The sequence below is a fragment of the Protopterus annectens genome, chromosome 16.part0, assembly GCF_019279795.1.
Source record: "Protopterus annectens isolate FY-2018-M chromosome 16.part0, PAN1.0, whole genome shotgun sequence".
Taxonomy (NCBI): domain Eukaryota; kingdom Metazoa; phylum Chordata; order Ceratodontiformes; family Protopteridae; genus Protopterus; species Protopterus annectens.
Window position 1 is genome coordinate 74,146,729 of NC_056750.1, and position 26,745 is coordinate 74,173,473.

Here is a 26,745-nt window from a genome sequence, read left to right on the forward strand (position 1 = left end):
TCAAAATCATTTCAATGTTTCTACCACCCCCACCCATAGAGTGGCAGCAAATGTCAGCAGGAATGTACTGATAACACTCAGGGGCAAAGGATGAAGTAAATATATGAGTGTTAATGCAAGTAGATCAAGAAGGACCTTTTGTTAAGTTGAAAGTAGGACAAAAAGATGTTTCATTTCTGATTGACACTGGTGTGACTCAATCTGTTGAAAATAAGTGATCAGGATAAAATTCCAGTATCATCTGAAAAAGTGTCAGTAGTGGGTGTCACTAACAGTCCCACTGTTTTGCCTGCATCTAAACCTATTCCGGTGTCTTTCGGGCTGACTGAAAATAAACATGCCTTTCTGTTAAGTACTTCATCTCCAGCAAACATAATGTGTAGGGATCTGCTTTATATATTAGGATGTACTATCCTTTGCCCTGCAGATGGTGTTTATTTGGATATACCAGCCAAATCTGAGGAAGAAGAAGAAGTGATTTCCTTACTTAATATTACTGAGGAAAGAACAGAAAAGCCATGTATGAATGCAGACAATAGACTGTTACAGCAGGTTTCTGACATTCTGAGGGCAAAACATTCCAATGAGGTAGGTCTGTTAAAATCTACCATACCTATAAAAAAATATTTATTTTATTTATTTATTTAACATTTGTTTATCGGGATAGTCTGACTTGGAACAAAGCCAATTTTCAGCGGATGCCCGGGGAGAAACACTCCAGATGTATGATTTTGTAATGTGGGAGGAAACCAAAGCACCCTGAGGAAACCCACACAAATGCAGAGAGGATATGCAGAATCCACACAGAAGGCATCCCAGTTGAGAATCGAAATAGAACCTCTTGCTGTGATGTGACAACGCAGCCACTGCACCACTGCGCCATCCAAAATATCTGTGGATCTGACTAAGCCACTTCCTCGTACAGCACAGTATGCTTTAAAACTAGAGGCAGAACAGGAAATCAAATCTGTAACTGAATCTCTGCTTCAGCAGGAAATTCTAGCAAAAACACGTAGTTGCTGTAATACTCCCATTCTTCAGTTAAAAAAACAAACAGAGATACATACAGTTTTGTGCAGGACCTAAGAGCAGTAAATCAGGTTTGCATCCCTTCATACCTTGTAGTGCCAAATCAAGCAACCATACTTAGTTGCATACCACCGTGGGCTACTTACTTTTCTATAGTAGATTTATGGGCAGCTGGCTTTGTTGAAGTGTCTTAACCCACTGGCCTTTTCTCACAGGAATGAGTGCAGCCAGACTGATTGACATGCCTAATGTCTGTGATGTGGCATGCAAATGATACATGACTGACATGCCATGCAAAATCCATATGAGTTCATAAATATTCATTGTGTAATTGCAGTGCATCCTCTTCCTCAATGTAGTGTGATCTCGGAATTGGTATATTTAAATGGGGGGTGCAGGGGGGGCTAGTCCCCCTACAAAAGCTAAAGGAAAAACGAATAATATTTGTTTGTGTGTCTGTGGTGAACCAAGTGTGCTGTAGTGAGATATTCATTGTCTAATTGTAGTTTACCCTCTTCCTCAACGTAGTGTAATTCGTAGTTGGTATATTTAAGAAGTGTGGGAAAAAATAATATTTGTGTCTGTGATTTTGTGGGGGGGTAACCCCCCTGCACCCTCCCACGGGGGGCTGCATCTCCCACACCCCCGCCACTTCAGTATACCAACTCCAAGATCGCAGTACATTGAGGAAGAGGGTAAACTACAATTAGACAATGAATATTCATGATGTCAGTTAGAAACCTTATGAGTGCAGAATACAGCTAAAATTGTCTAAACTAATGCTTGCAGCAAATTTTGCCTGAAGATAAGCATGTGAAAGTTATCTTTAAGATGTGATGTGGGTTGAGGCAACAGTATAGTAAACTAACAAGTCCACACTATCTGAACAATCCCGGAGGAATATTCATGTGGAAGAGTAAAACATCAAAATGTTTATTCATGAACTAATAAAACATCACCTGGTTCTGTGTGTTGGGTAAGGTTTGGGTGGCGCTTGCTACTGCACATCTGGTGGGTTAAGACACTTCAACAAAGCCGTGCAGCTTTCTTTTCCATCCCTATTCATCCAAATAGTATTTATTTGCCTTTACAAATGGAGGAATTCAACTGCTATGAGGGTTTGTTGATAGTCCCTCAATCTTTTCATAAATTTTAAAGCAGGACCTTGAAGAAATCCAGTTTCCATAAAAATCTGTATTGGTGCAATATGTAGATGATTTACCTATAGCTTCAAATACACTAACACACTGTCAGTAGAACACTATACATTTACTGACTGAATTAGCAAAAAAAAGACACAAAGTATCAAAGGAAAAAATTTAGTTAAGGTCACCAAAAGTAAAGTATTTAGGACATTTAATCTCACACTTAGAGAGGCATTTCCTGCCTTTATGTGTTGAACCTATCATAAATGCACTCGCCCTGTTACTCAGAAGCAACTAAGAGATTTTCTAGGTTTGGCTGGATACTGTAGGCAATGGGTACCAAATTATGCAGAAATTGCTAGACCATTGACTGATATGCTGAAACAAGACATGCCAGAGCCATTACCCTGGAAAGAAAAGGAAGCAAGTGCTTTTACTTTCTTAAAACAAACCCTTGCTGCAGCCCCAGTCATATGACTCCCAGATTAGAAGAAACCTTTCACTTTGTTTTGTCATAAAAAGGGGGGTTATGCAGCAGGGGTACTAGTTCAAAAACAATAGTGATGCATTTAGACCTATCATTACATTTCATTGTTAGACCCAATGCACTGATGGTAGAACAATCTGCAGCATGGGTCATAGGATACAAACTTACAGTTGCAGTTCCCCATGCGGTATCTGCACTGTTGCTAAAATCTAAAATGCAGCATCTCTTGGCCACTAAGTTGACAAAATTTGAGTTGCTGCTCATTTCAAACCCTTCAAACATGATTGAGTGATACTAGGTATTGAACCAAGCATCCCTCTTGCTCATGACAGGAGATGGTGAACTGCATGATTGCACAGTTGTAGCTAACCATGTGCTTCCTCCTAGACTCAATTTGAAAAATATACCAATGGCCAATGCAGAAAAGGAATTGTCCATGGATGGATAATCTGGATAAGACAGAAATGGAAATCTTACTGCAGGCATAGCTGTATGTACTGAAAATATAATACTGTATCAGGAAAGACTAAATGGGTTACATCTGCACAAGTTGATGAATTAATTGCATTAACCAAAGCCTGTAAAATAGATAAAGATAAAATTATGAACATTTAAACTGATAGCAATTATGGGTTTAGGGCAGCCTATGACTTTGGAGAATTCTGGAGACAGAGAAGACTTTTAACAACAGCAGGTACTGAGATAAAAAATGGAAAGTTTGTAAAAGATTCATTAGATGCTTTGTTGCTACCAATTGCTTTAGTTGTAGTTAAAGTGGAAGCTCACATAAAAGGATATTCTGTCATTGTAAGAGGCAACCAGCTAGCAAATTATGCAGCCAAGCACCTGCTAGTTTGGATGTCACTAAAAATTTTGCTTTCATTGTACAGAAGACCCCAGCAAAATTTGACAATCCTTGTGATTTTAATGATTTAATCGCTTTACAACTAAAGCTTCAAAGGCTGAGAAAAAGAGGTAGATCAGTGTGGATTATAAAAAGCAAAACAATTTACTATGGAGGCATCCTGATGGCAGGATAGTAGCACCTTTAGCAGTACTACCCTGCTTGATAAGGGCATAACACTTACCGACTCACGATGGTAAGCATAGACTTCTTTTTTTAAACAAAAAACCTCATTATTAAATTATGTATTACACAGGTATGAAAATAAACCCTACTGACACAATTTTAGTTGCAAACATTAAACATTACAAAACATGTTGGCACAACTGTTGCTGCAAACATTATATATCACTTATAATATATCCAGTCATTGTCAGTCAAACATGCTATAGCTCATTCAAATCCAGCCTTCTTTTAAACCTTGTTCCTCCTCTGCATGTATTGATCGTACAGTTCCCATTTTTTTCTATGTAATTTGCTCCTGTCCTTTTCTAAAGATCACAATTCCAGTTTTTTATCTCTGTTACTATCTTCACTACTCCTAGAAAAGTTGGTTTAGACTTTGAGCTCCATTTTCTAGTAATTGCTTTTTTGGCAGCCATCATAAGTAGACACAGCAAGGCCTTATTATCTCTAGGCAATTCCAATTATATATCATAGCTCAGAAAATCATTTCCTTGGTTACAGCAATTTGCACAACCAGTATCTCTGACAAAGCCGTCTGCAGGGAATCTTTAAAGTCTGCTGACTCAACACACTCCGAGAAAATATCTTCCCAATTATCTCTTTCTTCCCCATTACACCACCAACGTTTGCTGTCTACCTGAGAAAAAAATTCTCTGGAGTCTACTTGGGATTTAAAAACATCAATGTATACATTTCCAAGCAAAAATCCTAAATCTTCTATATTTTGTTGCATATTTGGAAGACATACATATATTCTCCCATTGTTTCTTTGTGAATTGCTTATCCAATCTTTCTTCCCAATTCTTTCTAACCTTCTCTGATTGATTCTTATAGATATCATGCAATATTTTATATGCTCTAATAATAATTCCTTTTTTAATGGCAGTTTCTGTTTTAGATTCTACTAAAAACTCTACGAGAGCTGTTCTTTCATTTAGGAACCCCCAGTTTCTTCCCTTTGCCCGTACTCTGATATCAATCTGTGATAGGGAAGGCAATCTCTAACCTGCAGTCCAAATAAATTCTTGGCATCTTCCCATTCTATCATCTTTCCCTGTCTAGTTATTTGCTCCCAATATCTTGGTTCCTTTTCCAGTTTTCTCCAACAAATTCCAGCCCCCTCTTGTCTATTATCTGCATCTCTAATTGTAGTCATCCCTATCAGCAGAATCTCCTTTCTCCATTCCCGTGTTGGCTTAGTTCTTAGGATACTTTTTGCTACTTTATAGATGATTATTGTTATTCTCCTTACAGGCCTGCATCCAGAATCCCAGTATTGTCTTGTTTCTTGAGCTTCCCCCATGTTTCATCATCCTTTTCCACTCTGCATTATAGTCTTCTGCTTGTGCTATGTATAGGAGTCTTAACTGTGTAGCTCTGAAATACCCCTTAAAATCGGGTAATCCCAATCTGCCCTGCTCTACTGGAAGAATCAGCTTATCCCACTTGACTCTTGCCATCTACCCTTCCCAGATAAAGTCCTTTAGCTCTTTATTAATTGCTATCCACAGCTTCTCCTCTGGTTGATAAAAATATGCCTGACCTGTGTATAAAACTAATGGGACTAAAAACATTTTAACTGCTTCTATCTTACTACCCATATCTATATAAAAGAGCTTCCATTTTCTCAGTTTTTGTATTATCTTTTTTTAGTCTCTTCCCACATCCTTACGTGCCTTACTTCATTTTATCATGCCTGAGTAAATATGGATATTGCTGAACCAATTAATATATGGGCACATAATTTACCGCTACTGCCTTTGTTTTAGCATCATTAATTTTATATCCTGAAAAGATATGAAACTGTTTCAAAATGTTTCACAACACTGTAGTGTCTCTTTCTGTTTTTTTTTCAGGTATAAAATAATATCATCTGCAAACAGAGCCAGCTTTTCCTAACTACCATACCAGTTATATTCTTGAATTTTTGCGTCCCTTATTTTCTTTGCAAGGAGTTCTAAATATAATGCAAATAACAAGGGGAAAGAAGACAACCCTGCCTGGCTCCTCTGCTCAAGCAGAAATTATCAGAGAGGACCCCACCCACTTTAATTTTCGCCTCCAATCCCTCATATATTCTCCTAATCAACCATTTAATTTTTTTTCAGGAAATGCAAATGCTTCCATTGCCCTGCTCACATAGTCGCAGCTTACTCAAATGCTTTCTCTGCATCAAGACCCACCAACAACAATGGTATTTTCTTACATTCTGCTTACCTCTGGATCATCAATGTTCTGTTAATATGTGATAATCTTTATAACTCTCCCATCTGGGAAAACCCTGAATGCTTTTAGAGAACATTATGTCCTAGCCAATTTCTCTTTTCTTTTTTTACCCAGCTAATCACTATCCACCAGACTGTAACCAATTTCTCTTTATCAGATTGTCTCCATAGAGGGAGATGAGAACCAGATATCCAATTTCTCATTGTAAGATTGTCTGCTATCAGCACATATTTTCAACCTAAGAGGACAAAATAATATATGCTGGTAGCAGCACATATTTTTTCGTCCTCTTTCTACTCTTAGTTGAAGAGCAAAAAAAAAAGGTCCGTGTTTGGGGATTTTTGATTGGCTCTTATACCGGTATATGAGATAATCAAAAACGCGCACAGCGGACCCTCTTCTGTTCAATGCGGAACATCAAGCAGTTCCACATTGAACAGAGCTCCTCTTTTTGATTGGCTCATATACCGGTATACGAGCCAATCAAAAATGCGCACAGCGGACCCTCTACTGTTCAATGTGGAACATCAAGCAGTTCCGCATTGAACAGAGCTCCACTTTTTGATTGGCTGGTATACTGGTATACGAGCCAATCAAAAACGCACACAGCAGACCCTCTTCTGTTCAATGTGGAACATCATGCTGTTCCACATTGAACAGAGCTCCGCTTTTTGATTGGCTCATATACCGGTATACGAGCCAATCAAAAACGCGCACAGCAGACCCTCTTCTGTTCAATGCGGAACATCAAGCAGTTCTGCATTGAACAGAGCTCCATTTTGTGATTGGCTTGTATACCAATATACGAGCCAATCAAAAAAAAAAACAAAGAGGAGAAAAAACTCCGAAATAGGGATGTCTGCTTTTTGAAAATTCTGCGATTTATCTGGGTTTTAAAACCCGGACAAATCGCAGAATTTTCAAAAACTGCCCAGACAGGAGCCCAAAAAAGAGGACGTGTCTGGGGAAACCCGGACATATGGTAACCTTAATTAAAGTGCCTACATTTCTTAAAACTGAACAAGAAGAAAGAGAAAAGGGAGAAAGAAAGGGGAAAAAAAGAACTACAGCCACCTATTTGCAATCCCTATTACACTTAAAAAACTGAGAAAACTTTACTTTATACCATGCAAAAAAAACCATACACCACAAAAAGAGTACTACTAAGAAAACAATGTTTTATTTACTTACAGTTAATTTTCTCTCCTCTCTTCCACTCCCCAAAGCATTTTTCAGAACATTAATGACATGAAGTAAGGAATATACTTTAGAGTTCCCCACAAGTCCAACAAATTTTAAAATGTCCAATGTTTGCAGATTTTCTTATTTTGTCACATTTCACAAATATAATTATTGCATTGTAATTCCACATTAACTTATTGGTTTTATTACTGTTCATCTCCATTTCCCAAATCCGGACTGCTTAATTTTCAACTTAATCTCGATTCTAGTCAACTCTTGTGTTCCTTTCCTTATCTCCAACATTTTGAATTGAAACAGTGGGAAAGGTTTCACTGGTACAGTCTTTCTGTGGTCTTTATTAGCAGAAGAACAAGAAGCTGAATCTTCTTCTGTTTCACAGCCCACATTTTGTTGGAGAAACTTTTGCATCTCCTGCTTAGCATGTACTTCATCAAAAAAGAAGTTATGTACTCACCATAACATTCCATGTTTGTTGTCCATCTCACCATTCATTCTTACATGGATAGGTTCGGAATCGATCCTCGGCTCCGACTTGGCTGAATACACAGCTGGAAGTCTCAAACTTGGCTTGTGGCAGGTAGGTATCCCATGATGCAGTGGTGTAACTCTCCAGATCTTGTTTGCTGTTAATTTACTAATGAGTATTATAAAAAAAAAAAAAAAAAATATATATATATATATATATATATATATATATATATATATATATATACACCCACACACACACACACACACACACACACACATATATATATATATATATATATATATATATATATATATATATATATATATATATATATGGGTTCCATACACTAGATCGAATTTTCACTAATTTGAAATAGTGCATGGAATGCTCACTGCAGCGAAAGTTCACTTAATCGAAAGTGCACTTACGTGAAGTTCAGTACAACAACCCATTCGTTGTACTGAACTTCCATGCAGTACTCACAGACCTTAGGGTTAGGGCATAGGTCATAGTAAGGGGATAGCCCTGCGGGCTATCACCTTACCATGACCCGTGCCCTAACCCTAAGGTCCGTGATGACTGCAGCGCAGTGAAGAACATAGCAATGTCCTCCACTGTGGTGTGATAGTCACGAACCTTTGGGTTAGGGCATGGGTTAGGGTAAGGGGATAGCTTTACTAACTATCCCCTTACCCTAACCCATGCCCTAACCCTAAGGTCTGTGACTATTGCACCATAGTGGAGGATATAGCTTGTTTTTTATGTCCTCTACTGTGCTGCGGTGTTTTTAGTGAAGTGCACGTATGCAAAAGTTCACTTTCATTAAAATGAACTTTCGCAGAAGTGAGGCTTCCTATTACAAGTTCCAAGTAGTGAATTTTCGTTCTTGTAATAGGAATCCATATATATATATATATATATATATATATATATATATATATATATGTGTTCATAGGTTCATAGGTAGGTACTAGGCTATCGGCCCTAGGGTCTCTAAAAGCCTAGCCATAATGATTCCCTGGCTATTGCTTCCCACAAATATTTACTTTCCTGGATCCCTGTCTAACAGGGCTTCTGATGTGATCCCCGGGGTGAATTTCCTATCTCCCATCCAATCATCAAGGTTCCTCTTGAAGAGGGCCATTGAGGCACTCTGCCTGACATGTATGGGCAGCCTCTTCCAGAGTATGGGGAGTCTCTGGGTCAGGAACCTGTCCCTCCAGCATGTTCTGTTCATCGTGATGACAAGGTTCAGATCCCTGGAGCGTGTGGCTTGGAGGGATTGGGATTTCTTTAAGTGTAGCATGTCCAACAACTCTGGGTTTGACATGGCCTTGTATGTTAGGCAGAGTTTTCCTCTGACTAGGCGATATGCAACAGAGTATACCTGGAGTTTCTTTATATGGTCAGCATAAGGCATCTGTTTTAGGCCTGTGATTCTTTTTGTGAGGTATTTCTGCGGCCTTTCTAGTTGTTGCAGATGTCTTGTGAGGTACATACCAAATGGGGCATTGTATTCTATAATGGGTCTAATGAGGGATGAGTACAAAGGGACAATGACCTCCTTTTTTCTGGATGAAAAGCCCTTAGTGATGAGGTGTGCCATATAGAAGGATTTTCTAACTGTTGTGGCTATGTGGTTATCAAAGGTGAGACCACTGTCCACCTGTGTCCCTAGGTCTCTTATCACACTTTCAGTGTTTAGTGTACTGCCACCTATGTGGTAGTTCACAGGTATGTGTTTTTTCCCAAAGGGGACAACTATACATTTTTTGGCATTTAGCTTGAGCCCATGGCTCTGGCACCTGGCATCTGTTTCAGTAAGGCCCTTTTGTAGTATATCCATATCATTTGGGGATTCAATAATGGCTCCCAGCTTGCAGTCATCTGCAAACATTGTAAGCCAGAGTCCCTTAGTGTTGGCCTGTACTTCAGAGAAGTAGATGCTAAACAAGAGTGGTCCCAGGACAGAACCCTGTGGTACACCACTTGTCACTTGTCTGGAGCTGGATTTGGAGTTGGCTACTTTTACAGTGTGTGTTCTGTCAGTAAGCCAGTTTGCAACCCATTGAGTGGTGTAGGGACTAATGCCCAGCTTAATAAGTTTATCTATAATTCCAGAGTGGGGATGGTGTTGAAAGCCTTGGCGTGGTCCAAGTAGACTGTGTGAACCACCTTACCCGCGTCCACGGCTCTGGAGACTGATTCAAAGAAGTCGATCAGGTTCAGGAGGCAAGATTGGTCCTTCACAAACCCAAATTGGGTGGGATCCAGTGTTTGAAGGTTGCCAATGTTTTTGTTTATAAGTTTCATGATAATACATTCCATGGCCTTGCAGATAAGGCTCATCATACTGATGGGACAGTAGTTCCCGGGATCCAAAGTAGATCCCCCTTGTGGAATGGGATGACTATAGCTGTGCGCCACTCTGTGGGCATGAAGCCTGAGGTGAGGCTATGATTAAACATGACACATAGGTGAGGTGCCAGTTCATTTTCTGGTTCATGAAGTACACAGCCCAGGATGTCGCCTGGTCCTATGGATGCTGTATTCTTGGCTTTGGAGAGTGCAGTTTTTACCTGAGTGCCTGTGATTACTGGAATTTGGCATTCTTTCGGTATTGAGATGGGCCCTTTAGGGAGTGAGAGGGGGGTGAATTTGACACTGAATCTATCTGCCAGGATATTGACAATATCCTTGGGATCAGTATATCTAGTGCCATTCTGCTGTAGCTCAGAGCAGATCTGAGTATTGCCAAATATATAAGACCCCATATCAAGGAGAAACAAACTGAATCAAGGAGCTCCTGTAAGGAGGAAAGATAACCACCAAGTCCTCTAGGAGTTCTCAGATGGGGGAAGTAGGGAGGGGTCGTAAGAATGAATGGCAAGATGGACAACAAACATGGAACATTATGGTGAGTACATAACTTCTTTATGTTATGTTGTCCTATCTCCCCTTCATTCTTACATGGATGGGACAGCGTCCCTAGCACCTTTTCCCCGGGTGGCTTACGAGAGTACACCTTTGAGCACACTGGAACCAAAAGAGGCCCTGTACCCGGAGGCCAAATCCACTTTATAATGAGTGATAAACATATGAGAATTGGCCCACGTACCTGCAGCATAAATACTGTCCATAGACATTCTGGCCTGAAAAGCATATGACGTAGCTAATGCTCTGGTTGAATGACCCCTAATTTTGAATGGTAGTTCTTGATTTTTGGAGGTATAGATAAAGGTGATACAATTTGAGAATCAATTAGAAAAGGTAACTTTAGAAACTGGCATACCTTTTTTTGCCTCAGAGAAGGAGATGAATAATTCATCAGATTTTCTGAAATCTTTAGTTCTATGCAAATAGAATCTGAGTTGTCTATGCAAGTCCATCTGATGGAGTCTATACTCTGCCTTGTTGCTATGGTTGGGGAAGAACACCGGGAGTTCAATGGATTGACTGATATTGGCTTGAGAGCAAAATTTAGGTACAAAGGATGGATTGGTTCGTAACAATACCCTGTCCTTGTGAAAGATCAGATATGGAGGCCTAATTGAGAGTGCTTGCAACTCTGTGACCCTTCTGGCAGATGTTACTGCTACTAGAAAAATGGTCTTCCAGGACAGAAGTTTGCGGTTACAAGATGAAGAAGGCTTGAACAGAGGTAATGTCAGTTGAGATAGGACAAAATTTAAATCCCAAGGAGGAAGTGGTTCCTTAAAAGGAGGTCTCAAAAAGGAAGCACCTTTTAAAAATGCTTTACACAACCTGTGTGACATTAAATTTGGAGAATGGTCACCAATGTGAAAATTTGAAATTGCAGCCAGCTGGACTCTAATAGTTGCTGCAGCAGCACTCTGCTGAAAAAGTTAAGCCAGAAATTCTAAAATGGATTGAATAGAAGCAGTAAAAGGATCAATGTTTCTTTTTTGAGTCCAGTGAGAAAATCTTTTCCACTTGCTAATATATAGTCTTCTAGTCTTTATGAGATGACATCAGTATGTGCTTTACTGCTAGATTAACGTTTTAAAGCCTGACTAAAAAGGTAAGTGGAGCAGCCATGCTGTCAAGTTGAGAGTGTGTAGAGAAGGATGAAGTGCACCTGACATATGTGTAAACAGGTCTGGAACTGGGTCCAGAATCCAAGGCTTCTCCTGAAGATGAGGCCAAAGGAAGGGGAACCAAATCTGTCGAGGCCAATGTGGGGCAATGAAAATCATCCTGCTTCCCAAGGATTTTGCTTTCTGGGTGACTTTGGATATGAGGGGAAATGGAGGAAAGGCATAAATAAGTCCTGAGAGCCAATCATAAACAAGTGTGTCTCTTGGTGTCTCCTCCGGCGGGAGAATTAGGGCAAAGTAGCTGCTACACTTGGCGCTCATGGAAGTGGCTAAAAGATCACAGCAAGGCTGACCCCATTTCTGGAAGATCTCTTCCACTATGTTCTGGTTCAGAGACCACTCTTGAGGAATCAATATAGCCCTGCTGAGCTTGTCGGATATCACGCTGGAAATCCCCGGGATGTGTGTTACTATAAGAAAGCGCTGGAAAGAAATTACCCATTGCCAAACTCTCAGAGCCTTGCAACAAAGTGGGTATGATTTGGTTCCTCCTTGTTTGTTTATATACCAAACCGCTGACATATTGTCTGACTGTATAGCAATCATCCCTAATGGAAGAGAGTCGTGGAGTGCTTGCAATGCCAGAAGCACTGCTCTCATCTCTAGAACATTGATATGCAAGTGGGCCTCATGTTCCTGCCATATATCTTGGACCATCCTTCTCAGATAATGATCTCCCCCACCCTATCTGGCAAGCGTCCATGGTCACTGTAGCAACAGGTTGTTATGGAATAAAGGGTCTCCTGATGGTCACATGGTTGGACTGGATCCACCACCATAGGTCCTTTTTGTATTAGTCCATTATTCTGATCAGGTGGGACACTGGGAGTTTTTGAAGTGACAATTGGGAGAACAGGAGCCATTGAAGGATTCTCATGTACATTCTGGTGAGAGGAATTAGCATTATGGTTGAAGCCATTGTCCGTAGGAGTTTCAGAACTACTTTTGCCTTTTCTTTGTCCTTGGGAAGAAGGTGAAGTATTTGCTGCCTGAGGGCTGAAACTCTGTCGACCGGAAGATGTGCCATCATGGAAACAGTTCTAGGTTTGTGCCTATGAAGGCAATATGCTAACAGGGCAACAAGGCAGATTTTTGTAAGTTGACTGCTATGCCAAACTGTGCACAAATTTCCAAAGTTACATCTCTGGCTTGCTGGAGTAGATGCTTGGTGGTGGCAGTTAGGAGCCAGTCATCCAGATACGGAAACACTTGGAATCGCAGATGCCTCAAGTGAGCCATGACTACTGCCATGCATTTAGTGGACACTCTGGGGCTGTAGTGAGACCAAAGGGTAGAGCATAGAACTGATAATGACTGGCTCCCAGCTGGAAGCATAAGTGACTCCTCGATGCTCTGTCCATTTTAATGTCATTGTATGCATCTTGGAGGTCTATTGAGCACATCCAATCATCTTTCCCTAAGAAGGAAAGTATTGACTGCAGTGTCACCATTCAGAACTTTGACTTTTTGACAGATTCATTTAACTTGCTGAAATCCAATATTGTTCTCCAATCCCCTGTTCTTTTTGGCACCAAAAAGAATCTTGAGTAAGTTCCGAATCCTGTTTGGTATGCGGGGACTTCTGGGATGACTCTTTTGTCCAGCAACTTTCAGATTTCTACAGTTGTTTGCTCCCTTAGATTGGGTGGAACATCCGGGATTGTTCTGATTTGTGAGACAGGGTGGCAAAAGGGAATGGAATATTCTCTGGCTATTATGCTTTGTACCCACTTGTCTCTTGTGATAGCTTTCCAGGCTTCTGGGTACAAAGACAAATATCCCCTGACTGCCTCCAGAGTAGACCAGGTGGGCATCCTTTCAGGGGAGTTGATAGGAATGTCCATGAAAGGAATAATGGTTACTCTGGTTTTGCAGACCTCCTCTGCCTCTAAGATGTCATCTACCATTGTTACCTCCCCCTCTGCCCCTGGGGAAGGATTCACCTCATGTGTCTTGGAAAGCTCCCTGGAATCTTTTGAACCACATTTTCCCACTCTTCTAAACTTTAGGATAAGGTCTTGAAGGTATGGAAAAACGTACTCCAATGGCAGAGAGAGTTTTCCCTTCCTGCTCATATCTGGTGAGTGTGTCTTTTACTTTGGGTCCAAAGAGTGAGGAACCATCAAAGGAGGTGTTAGTAAAGGTAGACTTAAAGGGCTCCACAAAATTGCACAAGCGCATCCAGGAGTGTCTCCTCAAGGAAACTCCTGAACCCGCTGCCCTGCTCGCTCCATCCACTGCATAGGATATCAGTCTCATGGAGGAGTTGATGATAGAATTGAAGGTGGATAGCTGGGAGGAGACTTTCTCATTCACCCCCACAGCTAATGTACCTTGTAGAGTATCTTCTAGCTCATTCAGGAGATCTGTTTGTAGCCTTGTAAAGTGAGTGAAGTAGTTCAGCAATTGGAGTGTAAAAGTTACTGATGAAAAGGCACGCTTCCCATATCTGTCCATCGTTCGGGAATCTTTGTTCGGAGAATGAACAGATGAGGATGTCTCAGAAATTTCCTTCTTGGTGGCTGCCGCCACCACCATAGCATTTACAGGTACACCCTTTGTGAGAAAATCTTTTCTGGTAGGGGCTGACAAGAACTTGTTTGGCTTCCGAGGGACTGGTTCCATAGTGTCAGGTGACTCCCATGCCTTTTGACTGACCAAGTCCATTAGTTCATTGAAAGGTGGAGACACCCAGGAGGCTGAAGGTTGAGATCCGAAGGTCTTCAGGTACACTGACTCCTCCTCATCAGAAGGGGTGATGATTTTCCAGCTGCCCCTCTGCTTAAGGATCTCCAGGATATCTGCAAATGAGATATCATCAGAGGACAACTGTGGGGACCCTTCTGACTTCTCAAGGTCAGTATCAGAGGTGACGGATTCATCATGGGAGTCTATATGCTTCCTCTTGCAAGTTCTCTTCTAAGGGGCTCCTCAGAAGGGTATTCTAGGAAGGCCTCAGAAGAGAGGGGTTCACCCAATGGGGGATCCTGAGGCTCTGGATCTCTGCTGTCCTGTGGATGGGGTGGTGCCAAGACAGTAGCCAGTGCCTTAGAGGGATGAATGCTGGTATCCCTATGTAGAGCTGTAGCAGGGACAGCACACTCCTCATCAGCTCAAAAGCAGATCCCACCAGTTCTGAGGATATTCCCAGCTCCAAGGAAATGGAGGACACCCCCAGCTCCAAGGAGATGGGCTCCGAGGCTGAGGTGGGAGCAGAGCTCACCCAAGCCGACGCATGAGGGGTAGACTAGGAACCAAAGACATTCGAGTCCGAGCATCCCCCCCTGGGATGGCCAGAGAACCCCAGCTCCCAGACACTCCAGACTGTGCCGCGAGATTCAGAGCAGATGTCGGTTCCATAATCTCCAAAGGAGGGTCCCGAAACTGACAGTTGTACAGTAAGCAGTACCAGGTACTCTGGCTCAGAAGGTCCAGCTTGGCTCAGAGGAGGAACAACAGTGGATGCAATAGTCTTGGGAGGCTCCAAGACCTGATGAGTTGGAGCCGAGAAGAATTTAGCCAACACCAGCGACTTCAGCAGTCTGCACACCATCCGCTCCACGTGATCATCAGATAGGCTCCTTGTGGACCTGGAAGATAAAGAAGGATAATGAGATCTCTTCAAAATGGGAGATCTCAAAGTAGGGGAGACCAGTGGAATGTCAATGGACTTGCTCCGAGACATGGTATATTGCAGCTCTGAAGACCTTGGGGCCAAAGAACCAGGCTTGTCAATAATGATGACCTCCGTCAGTTTCAAGGACTGTGTAGCTGAGGAGGCAGATGGTTTAGGAAGCTTTGACAATTTTTCTGGAGGCTCCGACTGAGCCAAAGAGACAGGCGATGGCCTTTTGGATGGTTTATCCTTCTTTGAAGAAGAAGATGATGAAGAAGTAGAAGCACTCTGCACAGCTTCCTCAAAGGTCAGTTTTAGGAGACCCTTGAGAATCAATTTGTTTCTCCTCTCCTGTAACACACATGCACTAAAGGAGTGGCAGAAAGTACAATCCTCCTGTAATTGAATAGCCAGCCCCTAGACAGTATACGCAAATGACATGTCCATCTGTGTTTGACATTTTCTGTGTACATTTCTGACATTTTTTAAAGCCTGAAGGCTTATGCTCTTTCTCTCTAGATTCCTTAGACATGATAGAGAAAGTCCCAACAGGATTCCAGGCAACTAACTCAGATATATATCACACTCTAATCTAAAAAACATTGCACATCTAAGTGAAAAGTACATTAGAAACCAATTAACTCTGACAAAGGGAAGAGCACTAGGACCTCTAACTTAAACGTACCTAGATACCAAGGAACAACAAACACATGCAGACACTAATACTACCAGCCCTCTAACTAAAACGGGCGATTAGCTCTCTAATTTAAACGAGCTAAATGACCAAGTAATTAACAAAGTAAGTGCAATAGTATACTAAGCACACCACTACAATAACTATGGGATACAAAAAAGTCCTGAGGAAAAACAAAACAATGTCCCAACAACAGCAACCAACAGCAGAAAGAGATAAAGAAACTACATGCTAAATCTAACTACCTAATTCTACAAAAAACACTATAAATGCAAGAATCCTAAAATTTTAAGCTAAGTGAAAAAAGACAAAAACTTAGCCATGGCCAAGAACAGCACCTCCAAACTTGTACAGCAGCAAATGACATCTGGAGAGTTGCACCACTGCATCATTTGATACCTACCTGCCACGAGCCAAGTTTGAGACTTCCAGCTGTGTATTTGGCCGAGTCGGCGAACCCATCCATGTAAGAATGAAGGGGAGATAAGACAACATAACATAAATAATTTGTCCTTTCAGAGAAGAATACCTTGAAGACAGCTGAGTACAGCAGTTTGAATCTCACACCTGCATCTTGACATTCCCTGAATAGTGGAATGAATTTACTCTTCTGCCTGGTGTACAATGAGTATTCATTCTCCATAAATACTGTGCTGTCTCCCACCTTTAGTATTTTGTCCTTCTGCCACAGTTTTGTCAGAATCAACTCCTTCTGCTGGTAGGATTGCATCTTTGCTATTAAAAGCCTAGGTGGCTTTATCATAGCCAGGTTTGGAGCATATATATGATGTGCCCTTTCAACTGACAACTCTGGTTGTGAAATACCAGTCCAGTTGCTTATTTGTGCTTTCGTAAAATCAGTACAGTCTGTTCCTTCCAGCTCCTCTGGTACAGCTGAAAATCTCAAGTTTTCCCTATGTACTCTGTCCTCTAATTCTAGTATTTTTGAAACATCTCTTCTTGTGCAGTCTCATATTCAGGCATCCTTTTCTTCATTTCACCCTCTGATTTTTGCAGCTTTACCACTTAACTTGAATATCTGTTTAAAGCTTCTTCCATTTTCCAGCCTTTTGTTGTTTGCGTTGATATACTCCATCAGTGTTTTGTTTATTTTAACCAGATCTGTGTGTGTGTGCAGTTGTTGTATATCTTCCTGTAGGTTATTGGAAGTCATGTCTGGAGGTTGCACTGCTTTTTGCTGAACAGCTATAGAACTTTCCCCAGTCAGTATTTCTTCCTTACTTTTTGTAGTTGATTTTTTGTTCAGGTGCTCTGTATTTCTCTTTTCCTAGCATCCAGGCAGTGCACTTACTAGCCAGTTACTGAAATGTACCCATAAACACAAACGTCTTTTGGCCTTCTCTATTGAGTTTCTGTTTTCACACTGGGAGAGCTAGATTAAGCTGTTACTCAATGTGCAGCCGTCTTCTCTGTAACTTCATTTTTGGTGGGGAGTGTGACAATAGGAGGTACTGTCAGCCATGTCAGGGAGAAGTAGAGAAGTAGCTGCAAGACTTGTGCCAGCACAGCTAGCTGGAATTTTATAAATAATTGTATGCCATTAGTATATCAACCTGATCTGTACAGATGCTTGTGCTGAAAATATATTTGTGAGCTCTGCTTGTGTTAAATGTGTTAAAATGTATCAACAGGGCACCCTGATGAAATGAAGAGAAATGTGCATGTATTATAGTAACTGAATTAAATGTATATGTTTCAATAGAGGACACTGGCACAGCAATGGTTAACCAGCTGGCTTATTTTAAGGAAAATAAGGGAAATGCAAATGAGCTGTTAAATCACTAAAAATAACCCTGCTGTGCTGAGTAGGATGGAGACACTGGGTCTGGCAGCAGCCATTATCTGTTATTTTATTTATTTATTGTATTTAAATAGAAGTTATGTTCTTACCATAACGTTCCATGTTAGTTGTCTTCTTCTCGCCTTCTTCTTGCTGGATGGGTTCGGAGCCGACCTCGGCTCCGACTCGGCCACTCTAAAAGCTCGAGAGTTGGTTCCACCGGCTCGAGGCTCCCCTTATATCCCACAATGCTAGGCGTGAGTTACCTCAGATCTCGTTTGTAAGCTAGACCCAGCTTATACTAGTAACAGAATAACTATAAACAAAGTCCACCTCTATAAACCAGGGAGAAGAGAAGGGTGACCTGCATCCTGATCCAGGACAATATGCACAGTAGCATATACCTAAAGTAAGAGGTGGTAGAAAGAGAGGTCACAATCAACACTCCTCTAGGTCTGTCCAGGCCAGGGGAAGGAGGGTGGGCGCAAGAAGAAGGCGAGAAGAAGACAACTAACATGGAACGTTATGGTAAGAACATAACTTCTATATGTTAAGTTGTCTATCTCGCCTTCATTCTTGCTGGATGGGACCGCGTCCCTAGCACCTTGTCCCGGTGGCCTAACGGAACAGACTCTTGAGAACAGTGGAACCAAAGTTAGCTCTATGCCTAGAAGCTAAATCCAACTTATAATGAGAAATGAAAGTGTGAGGAGTAGCCCAAGTAGCCGCTGCACAAATGGTGTCAATAGGCAGTCTGTCTTGGAAGGCTATAGAAGTAGCCAAAGCTCTGGTGGAATGGGCTTTAGGTTTGTTAGGCAGCTTTTGGTGTCTAATTTCATAAACAAGGGAAATCAGAGATGTTAGCCATCTAGATAATGATACCTTTGAAACTGAAAGTCCCTTTCTGCCTTCTGCATAGGAGACAAACAGCTGGTCAGATTTTCTGAATTGTTTGGTTCTATCCAAATAGTACCTTAACTGACGATGAACATCTAGCCAATGCAATTTTTGTTCAGACCTATTGGAATATTCTGGAAAAAACACAGGGAGGTCAATGCTTTGATTTAGGTTAGACGCTGAGGCTATCTTAGGCAAAAAGGACGGGTTGGTTCATAAAGATACCCTGTCCTTATGGAACAACAGATAAGGAGGTCGACAGCTGAGTGCATGAAGTTCTGAAACTCTTCTAGCTGAAGTAATAGCTACCAGAAAGAGAGTCTTCCATGATAGCAATTTTAAAGAACAGGAGGCTGCAGGTTCGAAGGGGGAAGAATCAAAGAACTAAGAACTAAATTTAGGTCCCAAGGAGGAGGAGGATTTCTTATAGGAGGTCTGAGTAGAAAAACTCCTTTCAAAAAGGCTTTGCAAAGCTTGTGGGACATTATGGCAGACTCTGAAATACCCACATGAAAGTTAGAAATAGCTGCCAGTTGAACTTTAAGAGTAGAAGGAGATGAACCTGCATGGAAGAGTTCAGCTAGAAAATCAAGGACCATTTGGATGGAAGCAGTGAAAGGATCTATGTCCCTTCCTTGAGCCCAATAGGCTAAACGCTTTCCACTTACTCAAATAAATCTTTCTAGTGGAAGATTTATGGGAAGCTATCAAAATATCTCGAACAGAGTGAGATATTTGAGGAAGCCTGGCTAAGGTTGGAATTGGAGGAACCAAGCAGTGAGGTTCAGAGAGGGAAGGGAGCGATGAAACTGACCCGACTGATGGATCAAAAGATCTGGAACTAGGTCCAGATGCCAAGGTCGCTCCAACAGAAAATGATGCAGAAAGGGGAACCAAACCTGTCGAGGCCAGTAAGGAGCAATGAGGATCAACGAGGCCTTCTGAGTGATAGCTTTCTGTATCACTTGAGAGATTAGTGGGAAGGAGGAAATGCATACAGAAGTCCCCGGGCCAAACTTGGACTAGAGCGTCTCTGCTGGGCTGGCCTGGTAAAGGGAATAGGGTGAAATAATCTCTGCACTTGCTGTTTTGGGGAGTAGCAAAAAGGTCGCAGCAAGGCTGACCCCACTTGAGAAAAATTTCTCTCACAACAGAGTCTTTCAGAGACCACTCGTGAGGCATGAGGATAGCTCTGCTCAACTTGTCCGCGATTTGATTGGACTTCCCGGGGATGTGCGTTGCTATCAGAAACCGCTGAGAAGAAATCGCCCATTGCCACAGTCTGAGTGCTTCTTGACACAGGGGGTAGGACCTGGTTCCGCCTTGTTTGTTGATATACCACACTACAGACATATTGTCCGTCTGGATTGCTATCGTTCCCAAGGGAAGAGAGTCTTGAAGGGCTTGCAACGCTAAAAGCACTGCTCTCATCTCTAGAACATTTATGTGCAAGTGGCATTCGTCTGGTTGCCATGTGCCCTGGACAGTTCTGCCCTGATAATGCCCCCCCCACCCGATCAGGGAGGCGTCCGTTGTCAGTGTAGCAACCGGAGGGGAGGAACAAAGGGTCTTCCCAATAAGAGCTGAGGGAAGACATCCACCACAGAAGATGATTCCTGCATGTTTGCGTGATCATAATGGTGTGGGACATCGGAAGTTGCTGGTATGACCATTGTGTGAAGAGCATCCATTGAAGGATTCTCATGTGGAATCTGGCTAATGGAAGCAAAGGTATGGCCGCCATAATCCCCAACACTTTCAGAACTAACCTGGCTTTGACTCTGTTGCTGCTGAAGATGAGCGAGACCAGTTTTTGTATGTCTGTTATTCTCTGATCTGTTAGCCTCGCAGACATGTTGACTGTGTCTAGAATTGCACCTATGAAGGTAATAACACGACAAGGCGACAAAACAGACTTTTCGCAATTTATTGAAATGCCTAAGTTTTGACAAGTGCGAAAGGTGTAGTCCCTGGCTGTGAGAAGAAGATGCTCGGTGGGAGCTGTAAGGAGCCAGTCGTCCAAATATGGAAACACCTGGAATCCTTGACGTCTCAGGTGAGAAGCTACCACTGCCATACATTTGGTAAACACCCGGGGGGCAGTGGTGAGTCCAAAGGGCAGGGCTCTGAATTGAAAATGACTGGTTCCCAGCCTGAAGCGGAGAAATCTTCTGGAGCATCTGTTTATTTTTATATGATAGTAGGCATCCTGAAGGTCTATGGAGCACATCCAGTTTTTTCTTCCCAATAGGGGAAGTATGGACTGTAGCGTGACCATCCGAAATCGTGTTTTCTTGACTGACTTGTTCAAGATACTGAGATCCAAAATTGGTCTCCAGTCCCTCTTTTTTGGAACTAAAAAGAACCTGGAGTAGATTCCGGATCCTTGCTGGTCTGCTGGAACTGGTTGAATTGCTCTTTTTGCAAGCAGTTTTGAAACTTCCAAAGCTGCAAGATCCCTTTGAGCGGGTGGAACATCTGGAAGGGATTTTTTTGATCGGTTTGGAATGCAAAGAAAGGGAATGGAATAGCCTTCGGAAATGATGGACTGTACCCACTTGTCTCGAGTTAGGGATAGCCAGGCTTCTGGGTACAGTGACAATCTTCCCCCGACTGCCTTCGAAGGTGGACAGTCGTGCAACACCTCAGGGATGCTGAAAGGGCTTATCGGAGAAAGTTTCTCGATTGCCCTGGTTCTGCGGACCCCTCTGCCTCTAGGGCGTCTACCATTGTTGTTCCCCCTCTGCCTCTGGCAGGAACCGACTCTGTGCGTCAGGCAAAGTCCCTTGAGATTGTTTATGGAACCACATTTTTCCACTTTTCTGGCCCTTGGGGTAAGGCCTAGAAGGAGTAGAAAACGGACTCCGATGGCAGAAAGAGTCTTGCCATCAGTCTCGCACCTAGTCAAGGTTTCTTTCACTTGAGGACCAAAAGAGATGATCCATCAAACGGGAATTAGTGAACGACGCTTTAAAGGGGTCCGCAAAGTTGCATAACCGCATCCAGGCATGCCTACGTAAGGCCACTCCTGTTCCTGCGGCCCTGCTCGCTCCATCAGCCGCACGAAAGGAGGCGCATGGGGGAGTTAGCTATGGAGTTCAGGGTAGCCAGCTGAGTGTTCATCTTGTCTTGAAAACCCGCAGCTGTAGGATCCTTCAACATATCACTCGCTTCTTTGATCAAGTCCCTTTGAAGACGAGTAAAATGGCATAGGTAGTTCAGCTTAACGCATTGCAAAGGTCGCTGATGAGAACATCCACTTCCGCACCTGTCCATGGACCTAGATTCCTTGTTAGGTGGATGGACAGGCACTGAAGGATCAGCTAGTTCCTTCTTAGTGGCAGCAGCAACCACCATAGCATCCACAGAAACTCCTTTTGTCAGAAACTGTTTATCTGCTGGTGCTGTAATGAATTTTGAGGGTCTCCTGGGAGTGGGGTCCACTGAATCAGGAGCCGCCCATGCCTTTTTTGCTACCACCTGCATGAGGGGGTCAAAGGGGGGAGACACCCAGGAGGTGGAAGGACGAGAGCCAAACGCCTCAAGGTACACAGATTCATCCTCCGAAGGGTTGAGGGCTGGCCAATTTCACCTCTGCTTAAGGATTTCTAGAATGTCTGCAAATGAGACATCTTCAGAAGGGGAACGGGGGGAACCCTCGGAATCCTCTAAATCTGTGTCAGAGGTGACGGACTCAGGTGAGTCTATGTGTTTCCTCTTACACTTTCTCTTCCGAGGGGGCTCTTCTGCCAAATCAGGAGAGGCCTCGGAAGAGGATGAGATCCCCACAGGGGATTCCTGAGGAGCTGGCTCTCTGCGGTCCGGGATGAGGGAGTGAGTCGACTTGACCTGAGGCACCGAAGAGGGAGGGGCGGACGGAGCCGACTGTGGAGTAGAACCAGGTTCTAACACACTCCGCATGACCTCGAACGCACCCCTGTCAGGCAGAGCCAGAGGTCCCCGCCCTGAAAAGCTAAAACCTCCTCGGCACCGACAGTGATGGCTCCGAGGTCGATGTCGAGCCGAACTCACCAGCGCCGAAGCCCCGAGAGGGAGAGCGGGGTCGGACAAGGGTCCGATGCCACTCACCCCCTCGGAGCCGACGATGGAAGTCCGGCGCCGAGATTCTTCTAAGGAAGAAATCGAAGCCACGATGGAGCCGAAGACATTTGTATCGGCTCCGACGCTACCACAGTCTCGGTTCAAACGCCTGCCCGAGCTCAACGGAGTCAGAGGAGGAACATAATGAGGGACAGGGTCAGGCATCGACTGATGAGTCGGGCTCTGAAGCATTTGGGCCAGTGCCTCGGACTTAAGAAGTCGACTCACTACCCTCTGAAGGTCATGGTCCGACAGCCTCGATGACCTAGAGGAGTGAGATCTATGGCTCCATTCAGACAGCAGAGGAGATGCTGGAGCCGAATGAACGGAGCCAAGGGACGGTGACCTAGACCTCTTTCTAGATGTCGGTTCCGAAGGTCTGGTTGGAACCGACACAGGAATTTCCAATACCTCGGCTCCAGCCGGAGCCGAGGACACCACAGAAACTGTAGACTGAGACTCATCGGCTCCAGCCGGAGCCGATGTAGACGGAGGTTTCGTAGCCTTAGGTCTCGGCTCAGTAGCTGGAGCCGAGGACCTAGAAGCCTTGGAGGACTTTCCCGAAGAGACAGTAAGGGAACCCTCAGGCTTGAGTAAACCTCTCAAAATCAGTTTGTTTTCCTTTCCTGCAGGACCCTGGGGCTGAAGCCGTGGCATACAGCACAGGAGTCCTGCAGGTGCAAAGGTCCCAGGCAGTAGACACAAGAAGTGTGACCGTCTGTCAGAGACATTTTCTGACAGCACGAGTCACACTTCTTGAAGCCTGAGACCTTTGAGTCTTTAGACATTGTAGAAAAAGTGTAATCACACACACCCAGTCAAACACACTGATTACACCCTATCCTATTTTAAACTCAAAAAATAAAACAAACTACCAAAGTTTTAAATTCTGAGAAAAAACACACACACACCACTAGGGGATGGAAGAAAAAAAAAAAAAGGCCTAAAGGCCCGAGGGAAGAACTTATAAGTTCTTGTGGAAAAAATGGGATTTTAGAGAGAAAGGGGGAGAAAATCCACTAAACTAAGGGAGACAACTGTTAAAATTAAAACTAAAGGGGTTTAAGTATACTAAATTTTACTCCAAAGTTACTCACCAAGAAGCCGGTAGAAACCAAACACCTCGATCGCTGTAGCGGCAAACGAGATCTGGGGTAACTCACGCCTAGCATTGTGGGATATAAGGGGAGCCTCGAGCCGGTGGAACCAACTCTCGAGCTTTTAGAGTGGCCGAGTCGAAGCCGAGGTCGGCTCCGAACCCATCCAGCAAGAATGAAGGCGAGATAGACAACTTAACATCATTTGTTTACTGGAAAGTCTGCCTTGGAACAAAGCCAATTTTTAGCAGAGGCCCAGGAAGAAATGCTCCAAATGCATGTCTTTGAAATGTGGGTGGAAACCCGAGCACCCACAGGAAATCCACATGAACACAGGGAAGACATGCAGACTCCGCACAGAAGGTACTCCAGCCGAGAATCAAATCAGAGAACCTCTTGCTGTGAGGTGACAATGCTACTGCTGCACCACTGTTAGCTTTCATAAAGAAGGGCGGAGGTGTAAATGTACCTAGTTCCTAGGCATTGCCATAAAAGCTCTAAATGTGTTTTGTAGCAGTCTGCTAATGTCCTTTCTCAAACTTCAAAATGAAATACTGTAAGAACCTAGAGTCAGGTAATCAGATGAAGTCATTCTGCAAGTCATCTTGGATATTATATTTTACAGCCAGTAATCTCAGAGTATAAAGTGAGCAGTCACGGTGGTGCAGCCATTAGTGTTGCCGCCTCACAGCAAGAGGTTCTCCAGTTTGATCTTCGGCTAGGGTGCCTTCTGTGTGGAGTCTGCATGTCCTCCCTGTGGTTGCGTGGGTTTCCTCCGGGTGCTCCATTTTCCTCCCACATCCCAAAGACATGCTGTAGGTGGATTGGACACTCTAAATTGGCCCTAGGCGTAAGTGCGTGCATGTGTGTGCCTTCTGTGGAAGGTTGGGCTCTGGGCTGGCAACTCAACACCATAAAACTCCACTGCCAATTATGACCAAACAGGTGATCAGCTGTGGCGACCCCTGACCGGGAAAAGCTGAAAGAAAAAGAAGAAGAAGTCTCAGAGTATACAGTATTCTGTTTGGGGTCTGAGTAGAAAGACTGCTCATGTATTTCATCTTGCCTTGTCCAAATAAGTAACTTAACTAGGGAACACTAAAATTCTCTTGGATTCAGTCAGGAATAAAATGAAGCTTAATTTAGATATTGTTTTTCTTAATTTGTCTGAGTCTGTCCTTTAATGTTCTTTTCAGTATTTTCTGTGATTCAAACTCTGTGTTTTACTGTGAATATATATTCAGTATTTTCACATACTTTTATTATTTATTATTAAATATATTTAAACTTTTCATTGTGGCCGGTCCATTTTAGAAAGTATTAACCTTTGAGAGTACTTATATTTATTTGGTGACACTGTGTGAGTCACCCCAGAAGGTCTAGCCATTTTGGTGAACTACTATAATTTGTATTAATATTAATATTACACAGTATAATTGGACACCCTTTGTTAAGGGCCTTAGAGTAGCTGATTGTGAAGTATCTGGTGGTAGTGAATCTACCTTATAGTGTGGGCAGAAGGGGGCATAGGTAGTAGACCTGTGCCAGCCTTTCCCAGGTGTGCGTGTGTGTGTGTGTGTGTGTGTGTGTGTGTGTGTGTGTGTGTGTGTGTGTGTGTGTGTGTGTGTGTGTGTGTGTGTGTGTGTGTGTGTGTGTGTGTGTGTGTGTGTGTGTGTGTGTGTGTGTGTGTGTGTGCAAATCAAATCTCTTAAAGTTTGTGTGTGTCAGCTACTTCGGGCAGAGACAAGAAGAACTGGAATTACAGAAAGGGTGTTGGAGGACTCAGCTTGGACACTCGGCTGAGGACCTAATGCTACAGCTGTATAAGTAGGGAGTCGTATTGGGGATCTGGAGGGAGACAGAGACATCCAGACCCCTCGCTGAGTGTGTTTCCTGCGTGATCTTAAGGGAAATTGTTGGAACAAACCCAAAAAAACAACCGAGAAGAACAAAAGCAAAGCGAACCAAGGTACCGTATACTGAATGAAGCAGCTTCAAAAGTCCACCGAACATCCACTTTATTGAATAAAAGAAAAATGCACAATCCTCTGTGAGCGCTTTCGTTTAGCCAATGCTAAACTTCCTCAGACAAACAGTTATTACATTACATCCTTTATACAAGCCCTAATTATTTAATGAAACCAAATTGCTTAACTAATTCCCTAATTCATACTTGTATGCTGCTCACTACTCATATTACAAATGGTGACTGAAAGTCACTACTAACTTAAAGACATACATTTCTTAAGCAGAGCCTTAAAATTCAAAAACACGCATAGGATCATAAGCAGGGTCATAAAAAACCATACTGTGCTCATGATTCATACTATTCTTACAACAAACTTTTCAAAATATATAGATTTATATATTTTTTAAGATATTTTTAAGACATGTATTTTGAAAAGTTTGTTGTAAGAATAGTTTGAATCATGAGCACAGTATGTTTTTTTCCGACCCTGCTTATGATCCTATGCGTGTTTTTGAATTTTAAGGCTATGCTTAAGAAATGTATGTCTGTATGTATGTATGTAGAAAAGTTAGCAGTGACTTTCAGTCACCATTTGTAATATGAGTAGTGATCAGGATAGAAGTATGAATTAGGGAATTAGTCAACAAGCAATTTGGTTTAATTAAATAATTAGGGCTTGTATAAAGGATGTGATGTAATAACTGTTTAATTGCCTGAGGAAGTTTAGCATTGGCTAAACGAAAGCGCTCACAGAGGATTGTGTATTTTTCTTTTAAGGGAAATTGTATTTGATGCAGAGAGGT